Raw genomic sequence first — 13,919 nt, 5'->3', positions numbered from 1 at the left:
AAAATGATGATTATTTGCACATAAAATAAAAAAGAAAGAAAGAAAGAAAATCGAATACAGAGCTCTGATTCCAGAAGTTTAGTGCTAACTTTTTTTGGAAAGTAACATCAGTCTTCAAAGCTTGTTGACTGCCTCATAAAACTCTTTTTATCTTGGGTCTGTTAAGATACTATATAAGATTCAGATATTAGATTCTAAAGTTGTCAGTAGGGTGTTACCATTCCTTCTGTTGGCATCTTCTCAAAATGGCCAAAGGATTATCAATGAAAAAGCTGGACACTAGCTGATTGGTTGTCTTAAAATTTCGTGATAGAAAGGTTAGTTTCCCACAATTTAGTGCCCCGACATGAATGAATGAACTCAAAGCCACAGAGCAGCCTGGAGCCCACCCATCGGCGCTGAATCGACAGTTCCCGCTGACGCGCATGCTCCAGCGCTCCTTCCGAGATGGTTCTCCATTCCTGCTCCACACTTCCATCTTGCGAGTTTTATGCCAAAGAGCATCAGAACAAAACTTCAGAACTGCACCTACTCTTAAAAAACATATATTTCAGTTTGAAGGAGGGAACATTTCAAGGGCACACAGCGGGCGGCGCAATAAGTTTAGCGGTCCCAACAAAATCATCAAATTCCTTTCCCTCCGAGAATGCAAGGATTCTGCAGGAGAGATTGGCACAGAAATTCGAAAGAATAAAATTAAATACCTAAAACCTCTGAGATGGGTTCACTTTTGTCTATGCTGTTGATAACGGCCATATTTCTCCACAGTCTGTCGCCGCTGGTTTCTCCAACGTTTTCCGTGTGTACCAGACGGGATTTCTTTAGTATATTTAAAAATGGTGACAAAAAGATTTGAGAGCATGGAATTCCGATTCTCCCCATTTCAGCCCTCTAGACAATTCGCTTCAAGCATTGGATGCAAGAGGGTGTCTGTGGTCAGGAAGCTTCTGTATGTGAACTGCTACAGGATTATTAATTTCATTTTGGCTTTATTATTGGTTTTCTTTGTTTTTTTTTTAAATTTTTTGTTTATTGCAGTAACATTGGTTTATAACATTGTAAAAATTTCAGGTGTACATCATTATACTTCTATTTCTGCATAGATTACATCATGTTCACCACCAAAATACTAATTACAACCCATCACCACACACATGTACCAAATATCCCTTTCACCCTCCTCCCTCCCACCTTCCCCTCTACAGGATTATTTTTGACTAAACCTGACGACCGCCAAATCTGGGAGCAGATCCGGGCACTCGGTCTAAAGCATCGCTCAATTGAGCTACTTCAGTCCCACTAGAAAACTCTACACTCGCTAACCCAAATCATTATTTTCACGTTGGAGTTTGGATTGCCCAGTCTTCTTGTGAAAAGTGGCGTTGGTGTGCAGCGCCCATCCACGCAGAAGAACTGAGATCTACTGACTTCAACGTCTAGTGACTGCGCTGAGTTGCCCTCAGTGGAGCCTGGAAGGTATAAAGGGGCAGGAAGAAAATTAGTGGCAACCGTTTTGCTCCTCAGCCTGCAATCTCTTTCTTGAGAAAGGCGCAGCTGAGAAAATAGGAGTAGGAAATTCTCCGTGGTCCTCTTATTTTTTCTCTTTCTGCTCTTCACTTATTTTGCGAATGAACAATTATGGGCTGGTTCATGTGCAGCTGGCACGTTTGCTGCCCTGGGTGAACGGTACCTTTGTGTGTTGTCCCACTCAACCCAGCCTTCCTTGTTCTGACACAATCACTAGGCTATAGACTCCAAAGCCCTAGGAGTAGAAATGCTTGAGTACTAAAAGCAACGAATTAGATAACTAGTTTCCCTCGAGTGTGAGCAGGAAAAGATGAGTAAAGAAACGCAAAAACAAAAGTAAGAAAAAATGAAAACGCAAAAGAGGAGAGGCTCAGACATGGTCAGGGAGCTGGGGCTGTGGAAGAGTGCAAGGGCGGAGATAAGGAAAATTACACCTCGCACTTCTTCCATGCTCAGTAATCTCTCCACAACTCAACCACATCCACCCGGACAGTCAGCTACTGAGAAAAAGTTCGTGACTAATAATCTTCCTCTCCCGGTGTCTTCGAGGACCTAATAGTTGGCAGAACGGGGGTTAGCCTGTTCAGTTCCTTTATTTCAAATGGTTGGCAGAACGGGGGTTAACCTGATCAGTTCCTTTATTTCTGAAGCTCCTACCCTGAATCTAGTCTTGTGACTCCATCAGAGAAGAGGCACTGCACGCTAGACAAAAGACTCTTCCTCATGGTCTTCCCACAGTTGGCCTGTTCCCAGGTCTCCTTGCCAAGGGATTGCCTGAGTTGCAGTTAACCTCCACCAACAGAGAGAGGCCCATTATGGAACAGTCTCTTGTGTCTTCAACTCTTTCTCCTTCGTTTTTCTTCCCCTCTGTCTACAAACGCTGCAAGATAAATGGAAAACAGAATGCAGACGGATACGAAGAAGAATGGCATGCTTCCTCGAGAGTTTAACTCAGTGTAGGGAAACGAAGAAGAGAGAAAGGGATAAATGCACAATACTCATTATGAAATGAAAACACCTTGAGTCTAGCAATATAGTCTGCAAACTCTGCAGTGACATGTTCTAGGGGACGCTACAGCTCTGGTTCTGGACGCCTAAAGGAATGGAAGACAGAGAGAGAAGAGAAGGGTGAGGAGAGAGCGAGCTAGCTATTATAGGACCTGTTTCAAATGGAATTTTCTCTGCAATGAAGACAATGCTAGAGATTTACAAACTAGGACAAGATATACCAAATGCATTAAGGAATATATGCGCAGCAACTAGGTCTGTGGATTTGGTTAGCTCACTTGTTAAACTTTCACCTTTTAATCCAGGGAAACAAAGTTCGAATCCCTAGAATCCCTAGGGGTTCAGGCTCCCTACGTTCACATTTATTCTCCAGTTATTTCTGACTCGTAGAAGGCTACGGAAATTTTGCCTGCTCTTAAAGTTCTGAGTTTTTGCAATGGGATCCTCTACCCTAGGGTTGGTAAATTATTGCCTTAGAGCTTGGTTTTTTTTACGTCAAAAAATGAACGTGCCATGAATTTGCGTATCATCCTTGCATCATGGGCACGGCTAATAACTATATCGTTCCCATTCTAGTGTATGTGCTGCCAAAACGAGCACCGCTTTTTATTTTAAAAGATTGAAAAAATAAAACGAAGAATAGTGTTTCGTGACACACGAAATTTGTATAAAATTTGAATTTCACTGGCCGTATGTAAAGTGCTTTTCGAACACAGCCACTTCATTACTGACACACGGACTGTGGCTGCTCTCGGGCTACAACGAGTGTAGCTGCGGCAGAGCCGACAGACGGCTCTCTTTCCCTTCCCGCTGCTGCTGGGCGCACCACAAATCGCAGACTCGGTGACGGTCCCACAGCTTTTTCAGTGTCATGTGCATCTCAGTATATTATTTTATTATTGTCTTTTTATTACCAGTGCTTACAGATCATGTGAAAACCGTAAAGAAAAGTGGGCTTCGATCGTCGACTCCTTTTTCAGGGAATTCCGAGACAGTTTTCTGTTTATTACGCAATTACGATATGCGAGAATATCTTCAGAGTAAGAACACAGCACATTTCCTGACTCACAAGAAAGCAAATACGCCTTGACGTTGACTAAGAAGTTGTGTGTGCCGAAACCCGGGATTGAACCAGGGACCTTTAGATCTTCAGTCTAACGCTCTCCCAACTGAGCTATTTCGGCCCCCTATAGGAAACACTTTCTTGCCTCTCTTTTTCAGTACTTGATTGTGTGCAACTTTCGCTTTCGGGTTTCACACTCTTTACGTGTGCCTGGCTGTCTTATTGTACAATATACTTGCCCACCCGGAAAGACTTGGAATCTATTGTCTTCCACCTACACCGCCTGGATCCAATTCCCGGCAGCGGGGGATGGATAGGTGGAGGAGGGAGACTGAAGAGAGCTGGTAGTGAGGGAGTCAACGGAAAGCCTTTCTGCTCCTCTGCATCCTGTCCCTTCACCCAGACACAGCTCAAAAAATAATGAAAACTAAAGTAAATATTTTGCGGGGTCCTTTATTTCTCTCTTCTTTTCATCCTTTCCTCTCTCTCAATCTCCAAAAATGCTGAGCACTGGAATCCAATGGGGGCTATAAATTTGCTAAAAGAGTACAATATACGTGAACATGACCAGACTAAATACTCATCACAACATTCTCAACTTACAGGAAAGGAACTGTCACAAAAATTAGAAAATTTAAAATGGCATAACCCATCACAACATAATTTCTTCACAAAAATTTGGACTGAGGCCAGTCCAAAGCAAGATTCTTTCTTTCCATATGAAGATGAAAGTGGAGGTGTGGTGGCAGGAACAATAAATTTCTTTTTTCAAAGATTCAAATTTCTCAAAAGCTCATCACAATCGGAGAAAAAAAACAGAAAAAAAAAAAAAGGAATAAGCACCATTACTGAGAATTAGCAAACTGTTAGCTGATGAGAAGTGACATAGGTCTTTGAGAGGATGTTGTCTCTGATAATGAGGTGTGAACTTAGGGAGGAAGAGAGTATTAAATCAGGTTTTCAAGTGTATAATGAAAGAGGGGGAAGGTGACAATGGGAGATGGCAGTGATGAGAAGGGAGAACACCAGAGGTTTGTCTGTTCAGATCATTTCCATCATTTACTTAATGAGTAAGAAATGATAGCACTTGCCCCAGAGAAGGAGAGAAATGGTCTCTAAGTGGCAAAGGACATCTGTTCCAAGACAACAAGTTTAACATTGGGGAAAATCTCATAATTCATTAATACTATAGGTTTGAATAACTTGATCCTTGACCAGATGATTAGATGAATCACTAAGCAGTGGAGTAGGGCGAGGACAGTGGCCCCAAATCTATTTATAAAGCTGTACTAAGTGATCCTAAAGTCTGCTGTGCAGCTTGGTCAATTCCAAACTACTTCTACTGAGGGCTGTATGTAGAGAGTCCAAATATCTTGGAGGGGGCTTGTCATGTGAAGGTGCAAACTCCTGGGTGTTTGGGTTGGCAGTTGCCCTTTAGTGTTATGTGGTAATCCACAAAACAATTTAGGTGACTTTGTGTGACCTCCCAAAATTCACACAAATGTTGGTGAGGTGGGAGAAATGATGGGCCTCCAAAACTCTGAAATAAAGAAATTGCAGCCATCTCTCACTTTATGTTTTGCTGGCTCTTGGAAGTGGTAAGTTATTTGTAATGAACAAATAAACACACAAAAAAATAAATCAAACCTTACGTCTCTTCTCCCATACCCAGGCTCCTCTTTCCTACATAAAAAACAGCCTTTTCTTACCCCCAAACCTCTTTGGCTCCTTGTACACTGTTACAGTATTTTCTCCACATTTAGGCAAAATACAAAATGTGTTTTAATTTATATTCTGGATAGTATGTTTTAATACACTCTTATTCATAAATATAATAATGATTTTTAAGATCAGAAATTTAAAATACATTAAGAAAAATGTGCAATTGTTTTTCTAAGTTTCCATCTTTTGGTAAATTCAGTTAAGCATTCCCTATCTGACTCTAAATGCATGGTACTTTGGGTTCTTTTTAGCCACTTGCAACGTCTTGCTTATTAAGTGAATGACTTAATGATTAGGTTAATTACTTATTAATTGTTAACTCATTGACTAATTAGTTAAATAAAATCTTTGGCACATGTTCATTTTATATTTGTATGAAAGTCATGATTTTATCATTCTTGGTAAATTATCCTTTAGCAACGATATGATATAGAGATGTATTGACAACTGCATGCAGGAATAATTGAGTATCCATGTGTGGCCTTATATTCAAGGTGATTTTCCTTCACAGAGTGGTATCTGATTAACAGCATCCTAATATTTCCTGCTTCTTAGGGTGTTGCTAAAAGTATTCTTGGCCAATCTGTTACTATTTGCTAAAAGTGCTTGGAAAAAAATGGATATACAATAATAACAGCAATAAAAGAACTTGAATGCAGTCATAATTTAAATACTTGTCACTAAATACTGGATTCCAAAAAAGGGCAAGTAACTGGCACAAAGGCTCACATCTGATATGTAGCAGAGCCAAGATTTGAAGTCAAGCAGTTAGGTTTCTCAGTGAATACTTTACATATTTTCATTGGAGAAAATATTCCCAGGGCAAAGATACTCCATCTTGAGGAAATTATCCTTTGGAATCCTTTTCTCTCTTTTGAAATTGTCATAATTCTCTAACAGGGAGAAATTATTCAGTTCTAGAGAACTTAGGTGTCTTTTCTCAATCCTTCAGTCAACAATTTTGGAGAGTCTTTTAGAGGTTTTGGAGGTTTATCATCTAGTCCAGTGGCTGAAACTCAACGGTGGTCCAATAAAAGTTTTTGAAAGGGTTTGGCAAGTGGTTGGTGAGGTATAGTGAGCAGGTGTCCTGTAATGATCACAGAACTGGGAATATGAATATATGTTCTGCTCACTTTGTGCTAATATTTAAAATTTTGCCAAACAAAGAAAAAGGTTTAAAAAAAATCCAGTTCAATTTTAGAAAGCTTGCATAATTCAATTGCAAGACTTGCAAGGACTACATTTAAAAAGAAAGAAAAACTCACAAATGTATATAGATTCAAAAGTTATTAATAAATTCCATTTTACCTTTCAAATACAGACTCTATTACAGAAACTCAAAAATGGATTATTATTAGATGAATGGATTTTTACTGCTCATCAATGGGTTAAAAGTGAAAATCATATGATCTCAATAAATGAGAATAGCTTTTGGTAAAACATATATCTTTAACCTACAGACTACATTTTAGCAGCTCTTTATTCAACTGCACTTAACCAGCTCAGTTTGTTAACCATCCCATCCATTCTGTCAATTATACAGTTGGAGTGCCTGAGGCTATTTGGCTTCTTCCTAGCAGTGACTCCTCACAGACTCACGCTTTTGTTTCCATTAGTTGGAGTGCATGCTGATAACCAGTCTATTTTTGTTCCCAAAGCTGATTATGTTCCATTGATTAATTTTTCAATTATACAACTGACTTAAATATTGCACAGCCTGATGTATGAAGAGGGAGGAGGAAGATGCTTTGGAATAAGTCCATAAAATTCACTCAGTTATAAGGAAAAAAATACTTTCAAATTTGGTATGAGTGAGAAGAAAAAGATAAGTTAGCCAGAAAACATAAAAATTGAACGGGGGCCTGCCCGGAGGCTTGGCGGTTAAGTGCACGCGCTCCGCTACTGGCGGCCCAGGTTCAGATCCCGGGCGCTCATCAACGCACCGCTTGTCCGGCCATGCTGGGGCCGTGTCCCACATACAGCAACTGGAAGGATGTGCAGCTATGACCTACAACTATCTACTGGGGCTTTGGGGGAAAAAAAGGAGGAGGATTGGCAGCGGATGTTAGTTCAGAGCCGGTCTTCCTCAGCAAAAAGAGGAGGATTAGCATGGATGTTAGCTCAGGGCTGATCTTCCTCACACAAAAAAAAAAAAGTTGAGCGGATTCTACATTCAGAGATGAATGTAGTTTCATGGTTTTATTCCTCTGTAAGTTAAAATTTAGTTGAAACTACAGAATATAAAATACAGGTTTTCTTGTGTAAGAAGCACAGATAGAATAACACCCCAAGGACTCAGTTTTAAGGAAACTGGCAAAAGGACAAAGTAGAATAAAATATTTGAAGCAAGTGGTATCATTGCTTTGATTTACCACAGTAACTCACTCTTTTGAATAACTAGACTTGGGTTAGAAGCAACAATAATGAGATAGTTAAAAAAAAAGAGAATGATAAAATATTGAGCAGGAGAAAAAAGATTATTTGCACGTAAAAAAAGAAAATCAAAGAAAGAGCTGTGATTCCAAGTTTAGTGCTAGGTTTTTTGAAAAGTAATACCAGACTTGAAAGCTTGTTAATCGCCCCATAAAACTCTTTTTATCTTGGGTCTATTACTCAGATACCAGATTCTAAAATTGCCAGTAGGGTGTTATCATTCCTTCTGTTGGGATCTTCTCAATCAGGCCAAAGGATCATCAATAAAAAAGCTGCAAACTAGCTGATCTGTTGTCTTAAAGTTTTGTGATGGAAAGATTAGTTTCCCACAATTAAGTGTCCTGACGCAAATGAAAGAATTCAAAGCTGCCTGCAGTGGACCCACCTGCGCTGAATCAAAAGTTCCCGCTGACACGAACGCTCCAGCGCTGGTCCCGAGATGGTTCACCGTTCTTGCTCCACACTTCCATCTTTGAGTTTTATTCCAAAGAGCATCAGAACAAAACTTCAGAACTGCACCAACTCTTAAAAAACAAATATTTCAGTTTGAAGGAGGGAACGTTTCAAGGGCACACAGGGCGGCGGAGTAAAGTTAGCGGTACAAATAAAACCACCAAATTCCTTTCCCTCCGAGAGTGCAACGATTCTCCAGGAGAGATTGGCACAGAAATTCGAAAGAACAAAATTAAATACCTAAACATCTGAGATGGGTTCACTTTTGTCTATGCAGTTGATAACAGCCGTTTTTCTCCACAGTCTTTCACCGCTGGTTTCTGCAATGTTTTCCGTGTGTACCTGGCAGGATTTCTTTAATACATATAACTATGGTGACAAAAAGATTTGAGAGCACGGAATTCCGATTCTCCCCATTTCAGCCCTCTAGACAATTCGTTCAAGCATTGGATGCAAGAGGGTGTCTGTGGTTAGGAAGTTTCTGTATGCGAACTGCTACAGTATTGTTTTTGACTAAACCTGACGACCGCCAAATCCGGGAGCAGATCCGGGCACTCTTAGTCTAAAGTGTCTCTCAATCGAGCTATTTCAGTCACACTAGAAAACTCTACACTCACTCACCCAAATCATTATTTTCACGTTGAGGTTTGGATTGCCTAGCCTTCTTGTGAAAAGTGGCGTTGGTGTGCAGCGCCCATCCACGCAGAAGAACTGAGATCTACTGACTTCAACGTCTGGTGACTGCACTGAATTGCCCTCAGTGGAGCCTGGAAGGTAAGAAGGGGCAGGAAGAAAATTAGTGGCAGGCGTTTTGCTCCTTGGCCTGCAATCTCTTTCTTGAAAAAGGCACAGCTGAGAAAATAGGAGTAGGAAATTCTCCGTGGTCCTCTTATTTTTTCTCTTTCTGTTCTTTTTTCCTCCTGCTCCTCATTTACTTTGCGGATGAACCATTAGCGGGCTCGTTCATGTGGAGCTGGCACATTTGCTGCCCTGGGTGAACAGTACCTTTGTGTGTTGTCCCACTCAACCCAGCCTTCCTTGTTCTGACACAATCACCTCAGGCCATAGACTCCAAAGAGCTTGGAGTAGAAATCCTTGAGTACTGAAAGTGATGAATTAGGTAACTGTTTTTCCTTGAGTGTGAGCAAGAAAAGATGAGTAAAGAAATGCAAAAACAAGGGTAAGATAAAGAAAAAAAAAGAGGAGAGGCTCAGACATGGTAGGGGAGCTGAGGCTGTGGAAGAATGCAAGGGTGGAGACATGGAAGATTACACCTAGACTTCTATGCTCAGTAATCTCTCCACAACTCAACCACATCCACCCTGATGTTCAGCTAATGAGAAAAAGTTTGTGACTAATAATATTCCTTTTCCGGGTGTCTTCAAGGACCTAAGAGTTGGCAGAACAGAGTTCCTCTGTTCAGCTCCTTTATTTCTGAAGCTCCTACCTTGAATCCAGTCTTGCAGCTACATCAGAGAAGAGGCATTGTAGGCTACACAAAAAGATACTCTTCTCATGGTCTTCCCACAGTTGGCCAGTTCTGAGGTGAGCTTGCAAAGAGATTGCCTGAGTGGCTGTTCTATTCTGTTCCAGAATAGTAGGTTACTAGGTAGTCTTATGAGTTTTGACCTATTTATCTTCTGATCCTCTCCAGTCCCAACTCCTTGAGGTCAGGGACTACGTCATTCACATCTTTGTTTCAAGTGATTAACCCTATGAGTGTTTCATAATAAACAGCAGTCACATATTTTTGATTAAATGAATGGAAGATAATGTGCACAGCTACTGTTTTTTGATTCTTCTTGAGGGGAAACAGTGACTGCATGACATTTCTTTCAGAAAAATAATCAACACTAATGTCTTTGGTCTAGATTTACAATTCTCCTTTAGTGACTGAGGGATCATGGCTTCAAATCTCAAAAGTGCTGGGATATTTTTCTTACTGTAGAAGTTTCTGTTTTCTGCCTCCAGAGATTCATCATTACTATCTGGCTTCTAAAATTATTATTGCCATTGATAAACAATTTTCAGTGATAAACAATTTTCCTATTTATATTTTGAAGTTCTCCCTTTTCTTCTTCTTTCATTTACTGCTCATTTTTCTGCTGCTTCTCCTTTTTTTCCTCCTCCTCCTCTCTCTCCAAGCTTTTCTGTTTTTTCAGTCTCTGTCTCCATTCAATGCTTATGCAGAAAAACTTTTTTGTTTTATTTTGGTTTGGTTTTAATATCAGGTAAATTTTTATGTAAGTGAGCCCTATTTCTTAAATAATGTTACAACTTCCTTGGCACCCCACACAACTTTTTAAACTGTATTTAACTTCCAAATAAAGAAAATACAAAATTCCATTTAGCCATCTTTTGATGATATTTATTCTTCTTCTAAGTTACACTCCTCTTTTGGTATAGTGTTGCTTAAATTCTGAGATACAAAGATGACTACTATTAGTATATCTTATATTAGATGGTAGTTGTACTGTGTTGATAGTGCCCCTCTCCTAATTCATATACTTTTAGAACCTCAGTATGTGACTTTATTTGGAAATAGAGTCTTTACAGAAGTAATCAAGTTAAGGAGGAATTTATTAGGGTGGGCTCTAATCCAATATAACTGGTGTTCTTATAAAAAGAAGGAAATTTGAACACAGACACACACATGGAGAGTGCCATGTGACCACAAAGGCCAACGCTGGAGTGATGCTGCTGTAAGCAAAGGATTCCAGGAAGAAGGACTACTCATAATTATTACAGTACAGGTGTTTTCAACTGATTGGTATTTACAAATGTCTCATCTACTCTCTATTCCATACTCTCTTTGCCTTCAGCAAGCACTTCGTTGGTGGAGGTTCTTTGTCTGGTGGGGTGAATCAAACCTTCATCCTGAAGGTTCTGTCACATTAGCAGTGCTCCCTGTACTGGGCTATTATACTTTTCCGTTGACTTTAATCACAATACATGAGATTACTAAAAAGTACGCCCAGGAAATCTCCTTGAATTCCACATGTATTCCTTTGTAACCCCATTTTATAGTACCAGCCCAGTTTACAGTTGATATCAGGGTCAATCACAACAGCCAGTAGAGAAAGCCCCTTCTTTGCCTATTGATTTATTGGCACAAGATGCCCAAAGTGGTCAGGTGACATTCTCAACTTCTAGTTTAGTGGAACCATTGTTGTGTCCTCTGGTGAAAACATTTCTCCCTTGGGAGGTCTGACTTCTAAAGCAGCAAGCCCCAAATTGCAAGAACTAAAAGCAAAATTTTGCAAGTGCAAGTTTCCAGGTTTTCTATGGTCACATAATCCTATCATAGTATATCTCTCCTTCTGGTAATAACTAAAACTCTGGGCGGGAAAAAAATTGCCAAGGAACTGAAAAGTAAACAAAAGGAATCAAATTATAGAGATGAGTCAAAACTTGGAGGAGGCACCTACAAGGGATTGAGGGTGGGTTTCTTATTTTCTGGTCTTTTCTCTCAGGGCTTTGCACTGAGTGTGAGTCCCAGGCATGGAGCAGTTGTGCAGGCCACAGCAACTGTGACTGAAGCTCCATCTTTCTAGCCAAAGTGATAGTAATCAAAACAGCTTGGTACTGGTACAAAAACAGAAACAGAGATCAATGGAACAGAATTGAAACCCCAGAAATAAAACCACACATCTACGGGCAGCTGATCTTCAACAAAAGAGCAAAGAATATACAATGGAGAAAGGAAAGTCTCTTCAATAAATGGTGCTAGGAAACTGGACAGCAACTTGCGAAAGAATAAATGTCGACCATCTGCTTTCGCCATACACAAAAATTAATTCAAAATGGATCAAAGACCTGAAGGTCAGACCTGCAACTATAAAACTCCTGGAAGAAAATGTAGGCAGTACACTGTTCATCACTGGTCATGAAGGGATCTTCTCGAATTCCATGTCTACTCAGACAAGGCAAACAAAAGTAAAAATAAACAAGTGGGACTTCATCAGACTAAAGAGCTTCTGCAAGGCAAAGGAAACCAGGATCAAAATGAAAAGACAACCCACCAGCTGGGAGAAAATGTTTGTAAACCATATATCCGACAAGAGGTTAATCTTCATAATATATAAAGAACTCAAACATCTGAACAACAAAACAACAAAGAACACGATAAAAAAAATGGGCAGAGGAAATGCACAGACACTTCTCCAAACAAGATATACAGATGGCCAATAGGTGCATGAAAAGATGCTCAACATCACTAATCATCAGGGAAATCCAAATCAAAAGTACACTAAGAGATCATGTTACACTGGTGAGAATGGCTATAATCACCAAGACAAAAAATAACAAATGTTGGAGAGGATGTGGAGAAAAGGGAACCCTCATTCACTGCTGGTGGGAAGACAAACTGGTGCAACCTCTATGGAAAACAGTATGGAGATACCTCAAAAAATTAAAAATAGGGGCCGGGCAGGTGGCATAAAGGTTAAGGGCATGCACTCCACTGCTGGTGACTGGGATTGGGATCCAGGCGCGCACTGACACACCACTTGTCAGGCCATGCTGTGGCGGCATCCCACATAAATTGGAGAAAGATAGGCACAGATGTTAGCTCAGGGCCAGTCTTCCTCAGCAAAAAGGTGAGGATTGGCATGGATGTTAGCTCAGGGCTGATCTTCCTCACACACACAAAAAAATTTAAAATAGAAATACCTTATAATCCAGCTATCCCACTTCTGGGAATTTACACAAAGACCTTGAAATCAACAATCCAAAGAGGCTTATGCACCCCTATGTTCACTGCAGCGTTATTCACTATAGCCAAGATGTGGAAGCATCCCAAGTGTCCATCAACAGATGATTGGATAAAGAAGATGTGGTATATATATTCAATGGAATACTACTCAACCATAAAAAAAGACAAAATCCTCCCATTTGCAACAACATGGATGGGCCTGGAGGGTATTATGTTAGACCTGGAGGGTATTATGTTAAGTGAAGCAAGCCAGACAGAGAAAGACAAATACTGTATGATCTCTCTCACATGTGGAATAAAAACTAAGACGTGGACAGAGAGAACAGTTTGGTGGTTACCAGAGGGAAGGGAGTTGGGCACAAGGGGTGAAGGGGCACATTTGTATGGTGACTGACAAATAATAATGTACAACTGGAATCTCATAATGTTATAAACTATTATGACATCAACAACAACAAAAAAAGCTCTCCCAACTGAACTATTTTAGCACACCACAACACTTCTGCAAATAATTTTCTCAACTGTCCAGTTTGAATGTCTCAAGGATGTTTCAGAGAAGGTGTTTCCCATGGAGTGTCTACCCAATCCCTCACTAAGAAAGACCTGGAGTCACGACTCTCCATGACTGATGAATGAAATTTCCTGAGTAGCTCTCGTGGTACCAATCTTTGTATGCCACTGTACTACCTTTTATATTTTTCTGAGAGTGCTGTAGGCAGAAAGGAATGAAGTTGAAGACTCAAGATAACATTGCATCCTGAGACTCTCCTTGGTGGTGAGCGGGAACTGCCACCAGGAAGTCTGCCAGGAGCAGTCCTTGAAAGGTCGGACGGTTATGAAAGATCCTAGTTGTGTTAAGGGATCTTTCGTTTCAGCATGCAAAGTCTCTTCTCTTGAGGGTTTCAGAAACAGCAGAACTGACCTTTTAGCCTAAATCTTGGAACACCTGCAGAGAATAGCACTCACCAGATATATAGAATATTTGGGGTCCACTCAGCA

General features: G+C 40.3%; 2 non-coding genes across 2 annotated transcripts; both read right to left on the bottom strand.

The window, feature by feature from the left end:
* Positions 1-3,030: 3,030 nt before the first annotated feature.
* On the bottom strand, positions 3,031-3,135 carry LOC147915592 (U6 spliceosomal RNA). Its single transcript, XR_015554194.1, has one exon. It is a non-coding gene; the product is annotated as a U6 spliceosomal RNA (small nuclear RNA).
* A 511-nt stretch (positions 3,136-3,646) lies between these two features.
* Positions 3,647-3,719, bottom strand: TRNAF-GAA (transfer RNA phenylalanine (anticodon GAA)). Its single transcript has one exon. It is a non-coding gene; the product is annotated as a tRNA-Phe (tRNA).
* Positions 3,720-13,919: the final 10,200 nt, after the last annotated feature.

This window comes from Ceratotherium simum, chromosome 13, assembly GCF_057802395.1.
Source record: "Ceratotherium simum simum isolate JZ-2026a chromosome 13, ASM5780239v1, whole genome shotgun sequence".
Classification (NCBI taxonomy): Eukaryota; Metazoa; Chordata; class Mammalia; order Perissodactyla; family Rhinocerotidae; genus Ceratotherium; species Ceratotherium simum.
Note: the sequence above shows the minus strand (reverse complement) of the source record. Positions and strands in the feature narration are given on the sequence as shown.